The 11,391-nt window shown below is 33.4% G+C and overlaps 1 pseudogene; it reads left to right on the top strand.

The window, feature by feature from the left end:
* The first annotated feature begins 7,376 nt into the window (after positions 1-7,376).
* Positions 7,377-7,495, top strand: LOC112475583 (annotated as a pseudogene).
* The last annotated feature ends 3,896 nt before the right edge of the window (positions 7,496-11,391 follow it).

The following is an 11,391-nucleotide window of genomic DNA, read 5'->3' as shown; positions in this document are numbered from 1 at the left end:
TTTTTAACCTGGGTAATCTGATCTTTCACCATTTTCTGTTTTACAAGGTTATTTTACCATTTCTTCATAGCATATGGTGCAAATACAAGTATGACTATTAAACAGAATCTCAGCTCTGAGGACTAAGTGAATTGCCCTTGTGTAGAATCATATGTGGAGAATCTGCTGCTTGGGGCTGGTCCTCTAAAGGAGCAGCATTGCTACAATGTCAGGCCTAGATTCTGACAATTACCAAACCTTAATCCATCCTTTGATTTAAATTTATTGTCCTTATCAAGACTCTTCTGAGAACAATACAGGGGTTCCATGTTGAGGCCATCAGCCCTGCCTTTGCTCAGCAGCATCCTAGTTCACTTTATGGGTCAGTCTTCCTTCGGTGTTATCACGGGTTTGGGACACTGAAAAAAGTTAAAGATGTGACCTGAAGACACAACACATCTAGAGTTACTGAACTGGAAACATTATTCCTAAAAGCAGAGAAAACAAGTGCTCTCTGGAAAGAGAAATAAACTTTAGCATCAAGTTACCTGATGGAGGTAACTAAGCATCAATACACTCAGCAATGAGCTCTATCAGATATCCTCCTCTAATTTAAAAACTCACAGCACCGAAATATAAAATGTGTTCTCCAAAAGCAAGTAGTAGAGTATCCCATTTAATTCTCCATTTATTTATATCCAAGATCTCCAGAAAAGTAGCCATGAATAATTATTACCTCCTCATTCTACAGTTAGAGAAACAGACATTAAAGGATTAAACAGATGACACGACTCGTTAAAAAATACAAGATTTTTTCCTAAGGCCAAAGATGCACCATAAAACTATAAAACTATTTTTTACTTTAGGTGAAGTGAAATGAGAAAATTAAACAAATTCATTATTATTGCTCTCCCAAGATGTCAGTTTGGGAGTTCTGAGTGTCTTATTCAGGTCTTCTAGTATTTATAATTTTAATAAATGACTGAACAGTCCTTCATTTGTGGGTACTAGCTAATCTTAAAGTAAGGTATTCTTTAATGAGTGGATTAGGCAACATGGATGGAGAAAAATTTATCCATTCCAAAACCCTCATCTTCAGGGCTGAGGAGCAAAAGCCTCTAAGACACATAAAAATGTTCATTTCCTAAACTTAACCTAGGAGCTATATTTGGTTCTATTCTATTCTTTTTACATTTTTATCACCTTTAAGTAGATCCAAATCCAAGTAATATTTGTAAACAAATTAGAGCTTTACATGAAGAGAATAAAAAATTGAAATATACACTCTTTGTTCTCATGATGTTTCCCTGAGGAAAAATCCTTCCTCTTAAACACAATTTGAATAGTAGGGTGAGAAACGGTTAATGATTATTTATTTCTTATCTGCTATCTAATCTAACGACAGTGCCAAAGTTCAACATATTCTTTTGATTCATTTTTTACTACACCATTAATAATTACAAATGAGTTATGAATGAAGAATGCTGTGTATCTTTCTATTAACACATTTTCTTGACCCATATTCTCAGAGATTACATTTTCCAGTTCATTCCAAGCTTTCCATAGCACCATTCTTAAGGTAGAAGAAAAGAACCAAATATGAGAAAATAGAACAAACAGCAGCTAATAGAAGGAGTAGTTCATAAAAAGCTGTAATGGCAATTCCACCCAGACAGAAAAGGAATGCAGCATTTTCACTGAGTGCTACCTGACAGATTCAATAATCAAGGGAAAGCCTTAATTGATGACACTTCATTAGCATAATGAGTCGAAGCTGGGAAGAGAGAGTCCCTTATTAATTAATCAAGCAAAGCACGAACTGTTTCAGTCTCCTACACTCTGCCATTTTCCATTAATCAAGAAAAGTGTATTAAACTCATTCGAAATCCCGGCATGTGGATTATCATTCCAAGGAAGAGAAATGGCAAAAAGATTTGCCCAGTTGAACACATGTGCTCTGGACTCATGTATGCCGCCAATTCAGATTTGCAAGGCTGAAACCATGCACAGAGGACACAGAGTAAGTGGTTCTGCAAAACATGTAAATCACCATCTCATTAGGAAAGTAAACAAAATCCCATAAACCTCACTAAGAAAAAGAGAAAAAAAGAAATAAATTAACTTCATTTGCCATTACTTCACCTATTGCTCAAAACCTCTTTTTCATGAAACATCATAAAATATTATATGCATACAAAATCTTTATAATATACCTGTTCAACATCCATATTTGATTCCAGATTCACTATTTCTGGCTCTTCATATTCCATTAGGTCATGAGAGAAATAATTACTGGTAGTCAGCTCTGGTACAAAGAAGTCAAACACTTTAGGTCCCCAACTAACCAGGGGCACAGGTGTTGAGAATCTATGCTAATGAGGTTAACAAGCCAAGATCAAACTGTGGAATCCCTATAGCAGAATGGACTTGAAGAGAGACTAAAACCACGATTCTATTATTGTAAGGTCACTTTCCCGTGATGTCTCCTAAAACCTTTAGGTGAGAGGTGTCTGTCAACATATTAATAAGCTAAAGAGAATTAGAATAGAGTTTTGAAAACATATCACTAGAAAGAAAGTCAATAGACTTGGATTTTACATCTAGCTTTGAGAACTACGTACAAGCTCTATGGCTTAGTCCAGTTGCTTGATGAGTAAGATGTTCAGTTTACTCCTATATTTTAAGAAATTTGAACCAGAGGAACACTTAAGTCAATTCTAGCTCTTGTAGTCTAATATCAGATGCCATTAAGAAAAGAAGGCAACTAAAAGCTGGCAAGTGTCTGATTTACTCATTTAACCAACTATGAAAACTTTATGCAAATTTATAATGACTATTTAATCAAACTCCCTACTTGCTTCTTATCTATCTGTTCCAGAGCCTCTATGTACTGTTGTGCCAGCTGTGCACTATCTAGATACAGAGGCATCCTTTGCAAAGCCTAAAAGTGACCAATTCTCTTTAAAGTTAGGCAGTGCCTGACTGCATGACCATACATGGCAGTCATGTAAACCCAGCCATGTAAAATCAAGGTCAATTTGTCCGTCCTATCTACATATTTCACATTTATCTATACCTGTTCCAGTCCAAAATGGATTTGAAGAATCATTCAAATCTTTGTGGTTCCAGGGTAAGTGGAAAAAATAAAAACTCTGATCAAGCAGAACACAATTCTATCCACTGCCTATTTATCAGCATTATTTTTAAGAGCTTGATTTTCAAAAGACAAATATGCTTGACAGAAAAGTGATTCATCTAAATATTCAACTGGTGCATTAAGGCCAATAACAAAATAAATTTACATTTGAAGCACTTCTGGCATTCTAGAACTTAAGTGCAGTGATATACAGATGACCAGAAAAGAGCCATTACCGCTCCAGGGGCTCTTTCATGTCAGCCAAATTGGTCCCAAGTGCTGAACATTAACTGTTTGAGCTCTGAGTGGAGATCTGCATTACCTCCTTGCAGGGCAATAACCTGTATCAATTTGGAAAGAGCTCAGCTTTGTGATGAGGAAGATTTTATAGCAATAAATTGTATTTTGCAACTCGAAGATAGCTAAAGCCATCACCTATAACTTGGGATAATAACCAGGGACTACATGTTCTCAGTAGCTATTTTTTCTTATAAATATTTTATTGATTTTTCAGGCCCACAAAGATCCCTGCTGTCATAAAGTTAGTTTAATGCATACAATATACTTTGTTCTATGCATATAAAATAAAACCTACTCTCAGGTATAGCAGAAATAGGAAAAACGCTTGTTATATGCAGGATGTAACTATTTTTGAGTTCCAACTATTGACTTTTCAAGGAAGATTTTCAGATCTTTTCACTATCTGCTGAATATTCTTGCAATGTGCTGTTTCTCTTTATGAGTATTAACAGTCCATAAAAAAAAAACACCAAAACAGATTTAAAAATGAGAACACGTGTATGCCAAAATCAAAAGTTAGCATAATTAAACAGAAACAAAATGGAAATGGCAAAGGCATAGAGTGATAACAATTCTTTTTCATAGATACCAAGAAACAATATTAGAAATAAATGTTTATATCAATAAGCATCAGAAGGTTGCATTTTGGTGGAGAATGGGTCTCCCCTACTATTGTGAAAATAATGAATTCCTTTAAAAGGTAAGAATTGAGGCAAATTAAAAAGATGGAACCCATTATCTTGATAACTTGAGGATATAAAGACAAAGAATTGCTTCACATAAAACAGCAAAATGTTTTTTTTTTTTTTTTTAATTCTCTAGATGGTTATTTTAATAGAGACAATTCTTTTCACATTTTGAAGTTAACAGACTTACTTTAAAATGTGGCTTGATTCTTTCAACACTGTTTTGTAATTTTCAGAGTATACATTTTATACTTCTTTTGTTAAGTTTATTCCTAAGTATTTTATTCTTTCAATGCTATTGTGAATGGAGCAGTTTCCTTCATTTCATTTTTGGATTGTTCACTGCAAGTATGTAGAAATACAATTAGCTTCCTTGCTATTGAAAAAACATAAATAAATAAAATGCGGATTGAATTTCAGAGAAAAGTTTAATAGTTTGCCTAGAAATTTACCTTTAAAATGATTTACTTCTGAAAAAGCAATCATATTCATCAAATACAAGCTTTGTTTTTATCTGGAGAAGATATATTCTTCTTTTCAAGCCATTTAAAATGCTTTTGTGTGTGCCATAAGAATAATGCCAAAAATAAATAAATATATAAAACTACTCATAAAATACGTACACCTAAGGTACAACTGGAGAAATGAAATAAAAATTATACAAAAGTTCAAAGAATATGATTAGAGAAAGGCAACTTTCTCTAGAATAACTTTATAGTATAGGAAAAGTTAAATTATGATTTACTCTGTATTTGTTATTCTCCATAAAGCTGTAAGAACAGTAGGAAACATAACAGAAGAGAATGAAGATAAGTTTAAACAGTAAGCACATCAGATATAGGTGTCTACTGTTTCTGTATATATTTTCTTCTATGTTCAACTTATAATTAAACAGAGAATAATGCACTGAATACATCTAGAAAAAAGAGCCTCATCTATAATTTCAAAGCTTCTGTTTATTCAATCACATAGCATATTCTGTAGTTCATAGGTAAGAAGGTTTGCCATTACCATTTATCATCTTTTAATATTTCCTGAGGATCCCCTGGATGCAATTGTACTAAACAAGATACTCTGCAGATAAAAAAAGCGCAGGCTCAGAGAGAAAGAGTAATGCCCAGGTGACAAAATGAACGAGTGAAGAAGATAGAAACAAAATCTATATCTTCTAATTGCCAGATCAGTGCTTCATGGCTTCATGGAAACTCATCTTTTGTTGCTTTGCTGGGACCAATAAATATACCTAAAAATCCTTGCCAAGAAAACTGTAAAAAATCATGCTATTTTAAGAGGATAACAGACAATAGAAATGAATAGGATTTCTTTACTTGTTACTTTTTACATGTGGAGTTGGGTATGCAAGAAATTACATAACAATCAGTACTCAGAACCACAGTCATGAGGTCTCTTAGTAGTTAGAAAAGAATTAGAAAAATTAAATTTTAACTTGTTTTAATAAATACAATTATAAAGAATGTGATTCTTCCAACATATTATTACAGCAGACTCTTACGTGGTTATAACTAAATCTGAAGATTCTAGTGCTGGAAAATGTTGGATTGTGGCATAATTTGAAATTATTGTTATAATTCACTGTATTTAAAGAAACTTTCAAAAGATTAATGTTTTACAAACTTATTCCAGGCAGTTTCTATGTCAAATCAAAAGCCAAAATTTAAGACAAAACATAGACTTACAAAGGTACAAGATTGCTTTAATATTGTGAAATTTTCAAAGAGAAATTATAATTAATTTAAAAAACTGGTACAATTCAGGACTTTAATATTTCAATATATATGCATATATATATAAACTTATATAAATATGTATATATAAATTTCCTGAACATACAGGTGAGGGACAAATGAAAAGTTAGCCAAAGAGTTAAGAAGACCTAGAAAATTTAGCCAAAGAGTTAAGAAGATCTAGAAAATTTGTAAGCCATGATGTGACAAGCTCTACTCTAGACGAGCTTAAAAGCTAATGTCATTCCTTTAATGATTTTGGCAATCTCAAGTTACTTCACTTTGCTCTATGATTTTTACAAAGATACTTATTCATATTTTTATATTCAGTTTTCAGATTGAGATAGGCATACATGGATGTTACAGCATAAGGAAATAGAAGAAACTTTGCATTCACTACATCATAGGAGATTTATTAAAGTGTTTAATTACCTCTAATTGTTTTAGAATGTAAATTCAGGACATGTTTGATTACAGAAACTTAAAATTTGAGTTTGAGTTTATTTGAGATAGAGTAGATATATATTCCAAATCAAAACTTCAATCAATAATTTGATATGAGTGCTCATGGTAACAATGCATAAACATTTGAAACCAATACTGTCCCAGGAGATTGACATATGTTCATTCAACCACAGGTCAAATAGGAGTGGATAATTTTTAAGATTTTTGTACATCACTAACTTAACACAATATTAATTGTTGGTTTGCCTCCTTTGATACCTTTCATTGGTCCTTTTTCAATACACAATTCCAAGCCCAAGATGTACAGCCGACACAAAAATAAGTATATAAACATAAATCATTATATTTATGAAGTGATCACAAGGGACTTACCTTGTAAATCCTATCATTTTGCGACAATTTTCATTTATAAAAATTTATAATCATTTTGTGTTTGTGTATATGTGTAGTAGAAGAAATGCTAGATCTTCAAGATTGTTAAATCAACATGTACATTGGTGGAAACCAACAGATTTAAATTCTGTTTACATGTTCCAAATTGGAATAGAAATCATGTCTATCTATCAGTTTCAGAGAGGAACTCAGATTAAATCAGCTACCACACTTTGAATTTCTTAAATAAAAGTTATGTGAATCAGTCAAATATAAGATTAATATTCCGCCTCTTATTTCCTTAGGTCCAATCTATGGCATCTTTGTATTTGTTTAGAAAATGTGGCTACAATCTTCACTGTATCCTTCTCCTTCATTTTCCAAATGAGATCAATAATAAACCTATTGATGTTCCTCCACCACATCTCCCATTTGTGCACTCTGTGATCCCACAGATACTCAGGTTGTCTCTAATTCCCTGAAGGAATAGGAGATAGGCGGGTTATTACAGAGGTCACATTTTGAGAAGGTGGAATTCAGGGCACACCTGACACATTTAATTGGAAGAGGGATACTTCTTCTAAAGAGGGAAAATCAGACAGTGTAGGTGATTACAGGTGCAGGTGAGTCAAGAGTTTTATGATGTTTTAAAATATCCAATTTCTCAATTAAGTACAAAAATCGATCATCAGTGTCTACAGCCATGCTACCCCGAACAAGTCCCATCCCATCTGATCTTAGAAGCTAAGCAGGGTTGGGCCTGGTTAGTACTTGGATGGGGGACCACCTAGGAAGACCAGGTGCTGTAGGTGTAAAAAATAAAAAAAATAAGGGATTGTAAACTGACAAAGTCCTTGCAATCTGTGAGGTCAACTAAAAAATAAAAAGATAAAATAAAATAAAATAAAACAAAATAAAATTGGTCATCGGTGGAGGGCAAAGTAGAGAGGGAGGCAGCAATAGAACATGCAGGGGAAATAAGATGATAATAACAGTTGTTTTGGCCTATTGGATGTTTTACATGAACAGGTATAAGTCCGATAAAATATGTGAAACAAACCTTTTTTGTATCTGTTCTTATCCAAATTAGGCAACAAATGCTCTAAAGATCCACTTTGACCAACAGGTGTTCTTTCACATATACATTCAGTGAACAGGAGGAATAACTGCAGATGATAAAGTTAAGGACTCATGGTAAAAACACGTATATGGTTCCTCACTGGTCCTTTTAACAAAAAGCACTAGAGTTACCAACAGGAAACTATATGACAATCCACTTCTCATACACCTGTCTACTTTGGATCCTAGGTAAATAAGCTAGCAATATCAGATAAATATTATGAATATCAAAATGGCAACTATTAGATTGGAGTACAAAGGAAAAAAAAAAGATACTATAGTTCTGGAAAGAAAGAACACCTGATAAGAGTAGAGGGGTAATCTATTTACCAGAATGGTGAACAGTTTTCAGATTAACAATATAGAGACATAGGAATAAGGGATTCTAGAGAAGTCTACTTTGATTAAAAAAAAAAAAAAAAAAAGGAAGCACAGGCTGGAGTCTGATTCTTGTGAAGCTAAGTGTAGGCTCAAGACTAGTCTATGAGGAAGTATGATTTGATGCTAAAACCAATAATGTGGTTGACCTAGAATATTATGTAAAGTTTCCTGTCAAATTATTCATGAAATATGGATATACCTGCATTTTGGTTAACAATTCGATCTTAGTAGATATCAACAAAATAGCTAATTTTATTAAAGAGAAAGTCCAGGATGTGGAAAAATAAAGTGTTATAAATATTTTTTAAAATAATAAAAATAAATTAAAAATACAATCCCTAAGTCTTTCTCTCCTAGGAAAGGTGTAGTATTTGTGACAGATAAAGACTCTAAACTGAGAGTGCAGTTGTATTCCAGGGATATTTAGCAACATTTGCAGATGCTTTTTTGTTGTCGTAACTAGGGTGTGCTACTGGTGTCTTATGAGATTGATGTTACTAAACATCCTACAATGCACAGGACAGCCATCTCACAAAAAGGAATTATCTGGCCCAAAACATCATATTTCCAAGGTTGAGAAACTCTGTTTTAAATAATGGGCACGTGGCCACAGTTGCAAAAAGACTGAAGAGTAGGTGGAGGATTTACCATTCCCATGTACTCGGGATTACTCTTGTTGGAGTTATGTTGCATTTTAGGTGTTCTCACATAAATCACTGAGAAATAACCTTGTATGTATTTGGTCATTTAAGATATTCTTTTTCCTCTTATCTCAAGACCAACAGACTTTTTGGTTATATTGTTGGTCTTTCTCTGGAAATCAATCTGCTCTCTCCCTACAAAATTTTCCCTACTTTACAGCTTGTCTCCTACTTCCAACACAGTTCCACTATCATCTCTTTTTACCTGATTTCACACTTTGTCTCAACTGTTGCACCTTCAGACACTAGCAAATGATTTAGATCCAGACACACCCTTGTACTATGTTCTTGCCATATCCTAAGAAAATTGCAAACATGTGCTCATTATACAGTTGGTATATTTCAGAAAGTATTGTTGGAATAACATATCAATGCTTAACAAAGAACTAATTTGAACTAATGCACACTGACCTATATCATTTTTTCCCCTTCACACTTCAGAGTGTGAGACCATTTGTCAAATGTAGTTTTCATTCATCAGAGAACAAAAAGACCCTGCCACAGATGTCTACCAGCCCTGGAGCACTGCCAAAGGCTGCAGTTGTACAGCCATTTTCCTGGAAACACAAAGGACGATGTGTTTATTTAATTATGTTGTGCTAGAAGCTCACAATATTTAGTTGATTCCAACTCATCTGCATAATAATAATTGCATGGAATCAGTTATAGTGATAAAAACACATTCAGACAAGAGGTATTGTTCTTTCCTCTTGAATCATATATCTCTTTATTCATATACATGCTTTAAATTCAGCATGTGTTTGGATAATCCTCTTTGTGACAGCTTCTGCAGCATCTCTGAACAGAAATAAAAATAAGGAGAGAGCTTGGAACATTTTCTTCCTCTTAGTACATAAAAAATTGAAAATAAAAAGCACTGAAAATTTAAGGATTCAGAAATCCCGATAAATATAAAATCTTTTAAACCACACTATTTCAAATTCTAGATGGAAATAATAATGTAATAATAAATTAGTCTGTAGCATGGGGAGTAGCTGTAGAAAACAAGCTTGTTTTTTTTCCCCTTACAATATGTCATTGAAAGTACCTCTTCCTGATGAACTGTCCTCATTTTTTTATTGCACAATGTTAGGTTATTTATTGCTCTTTCAAAATGGACCAGTTCTCATCATATATTTTCTGCATATTTTATTATAAATGATAAAATTTGTTTATGTGAGTAAAATAAAAAGGCCTGCATTTTTCATGATGAACTAGTTTTTGGGCAGAGGCATGGTTCCCTTTTCCTTAAAAAAATACCAAATCTGATTGCTTATTTAAATTATATCTCTGCTCAGCTCTAAATTTCTATTATTATTATCTTTTGACATAAGGCACTGCATCATTTAGCACATGTGCATGTAAGAAGTACTATAGGAGAGAATATTCTATCTGTGGATGAACTCTCCAAATTCCCACATATCAAAATAACTAGGGCAATCTTTCCAAAAGGGTGTGGCTGCATGGGGCATATCTCTTTTTAGGAACATTTTAAAGCTATCAGTTTTTGTGTACAAAGAAAATAAATAATTTGTTCTCAGCATCCCTGTTGGAATTTTCATATGACTTTAAGATTGCAGGATGTTCTGGTTAGATTTGACCTAAATGCTTACTTTCCTTTCTTCACTTACTTTTGCTTACTTTTAAGTTAAATAACTAGGGATGGTAAAGGGGTAGTTCAATGGGAGGATCTGTATCCTACTGATGGGAATGAAAAATAAGGCGAAATATGCATACAAAGGTTATAAAGTGGTATGAGATGCCACAAAACCAGTGCTGATGATTTTAAATAAACTACATTTCCATGAAAAAAATACTCAATTTGCTCTGAAATGCTCACAAACACAAAAGTCAGTATTACATGGAGTGATTAGAAAATCCCACACAGCAACTATGCAAATGTTCTGTACTCTAAGGCAGCACGGTCTAGGCAGGAAGTTCTGAAGAAGGGTTTGATAGCTAATTCCAAAATAGTCCTTCCTAAAGAGGAAGCATATCTCTTTTATCTCACAAAAGACCTTCTTCAATATACCCTACTTTTGATTAAGAAAGGACAGTTCTCAAATTTAGTGGAGATTCACACCTTAACATCCAGATAGCTATGAAAGCAAACCATCGGTTTATTTTAAGTGATTTCCATCAGCCATTCTAGAGTATGACTATCCTACTTTCTTTCATTTCTTTCTAAAAAGACTGGCAAGTTATGTGTCTATTATTTTGAGTATCAAATCTATACAGAATAGCCACAAATATAATTAAAAACAGTAGATTAATACTCAAAATTATGTTGAGAATAGTGATAGCTAAAGTTAAAACAAGCAAACAAATGGCAACAAAATCCATAATGTCCCATCTACTTAAAAAGAAGAATTCAGTGTATGTTTTAGGTTTGGTGTGATTTAGCCCAATCTCTGAGGTATAGACCATAAAGACTACCAGATAGTGAAGAGACAAAGAATGCTTCACTATGGTTTCCTAGCCTGTAGAGCCAGGGTCAGAAAGGTTGG

The sequence above is a fragment of the Pteropus alecto genome, unplaced genomic scaffold (genome assembly GCF_000325575.1).
Source record: "Pteropus alecto unplaced genomic scaffold, ASM32557v1 scaffold171, whole genome shotgun sequence".
Classification (NCBI taxonomy): domain Eukaryota; kingdom Metazoa; phylum Chordata; class Mammalia; order Chiroptera; family Pteropodidae; genus Pteropus; species Pteropus alecto.
The sequence above is the reverse complement of the archived record's forward strand: the minus strand, read 5'-3'. Positions and strand labels throughout refer to the sequence as shown.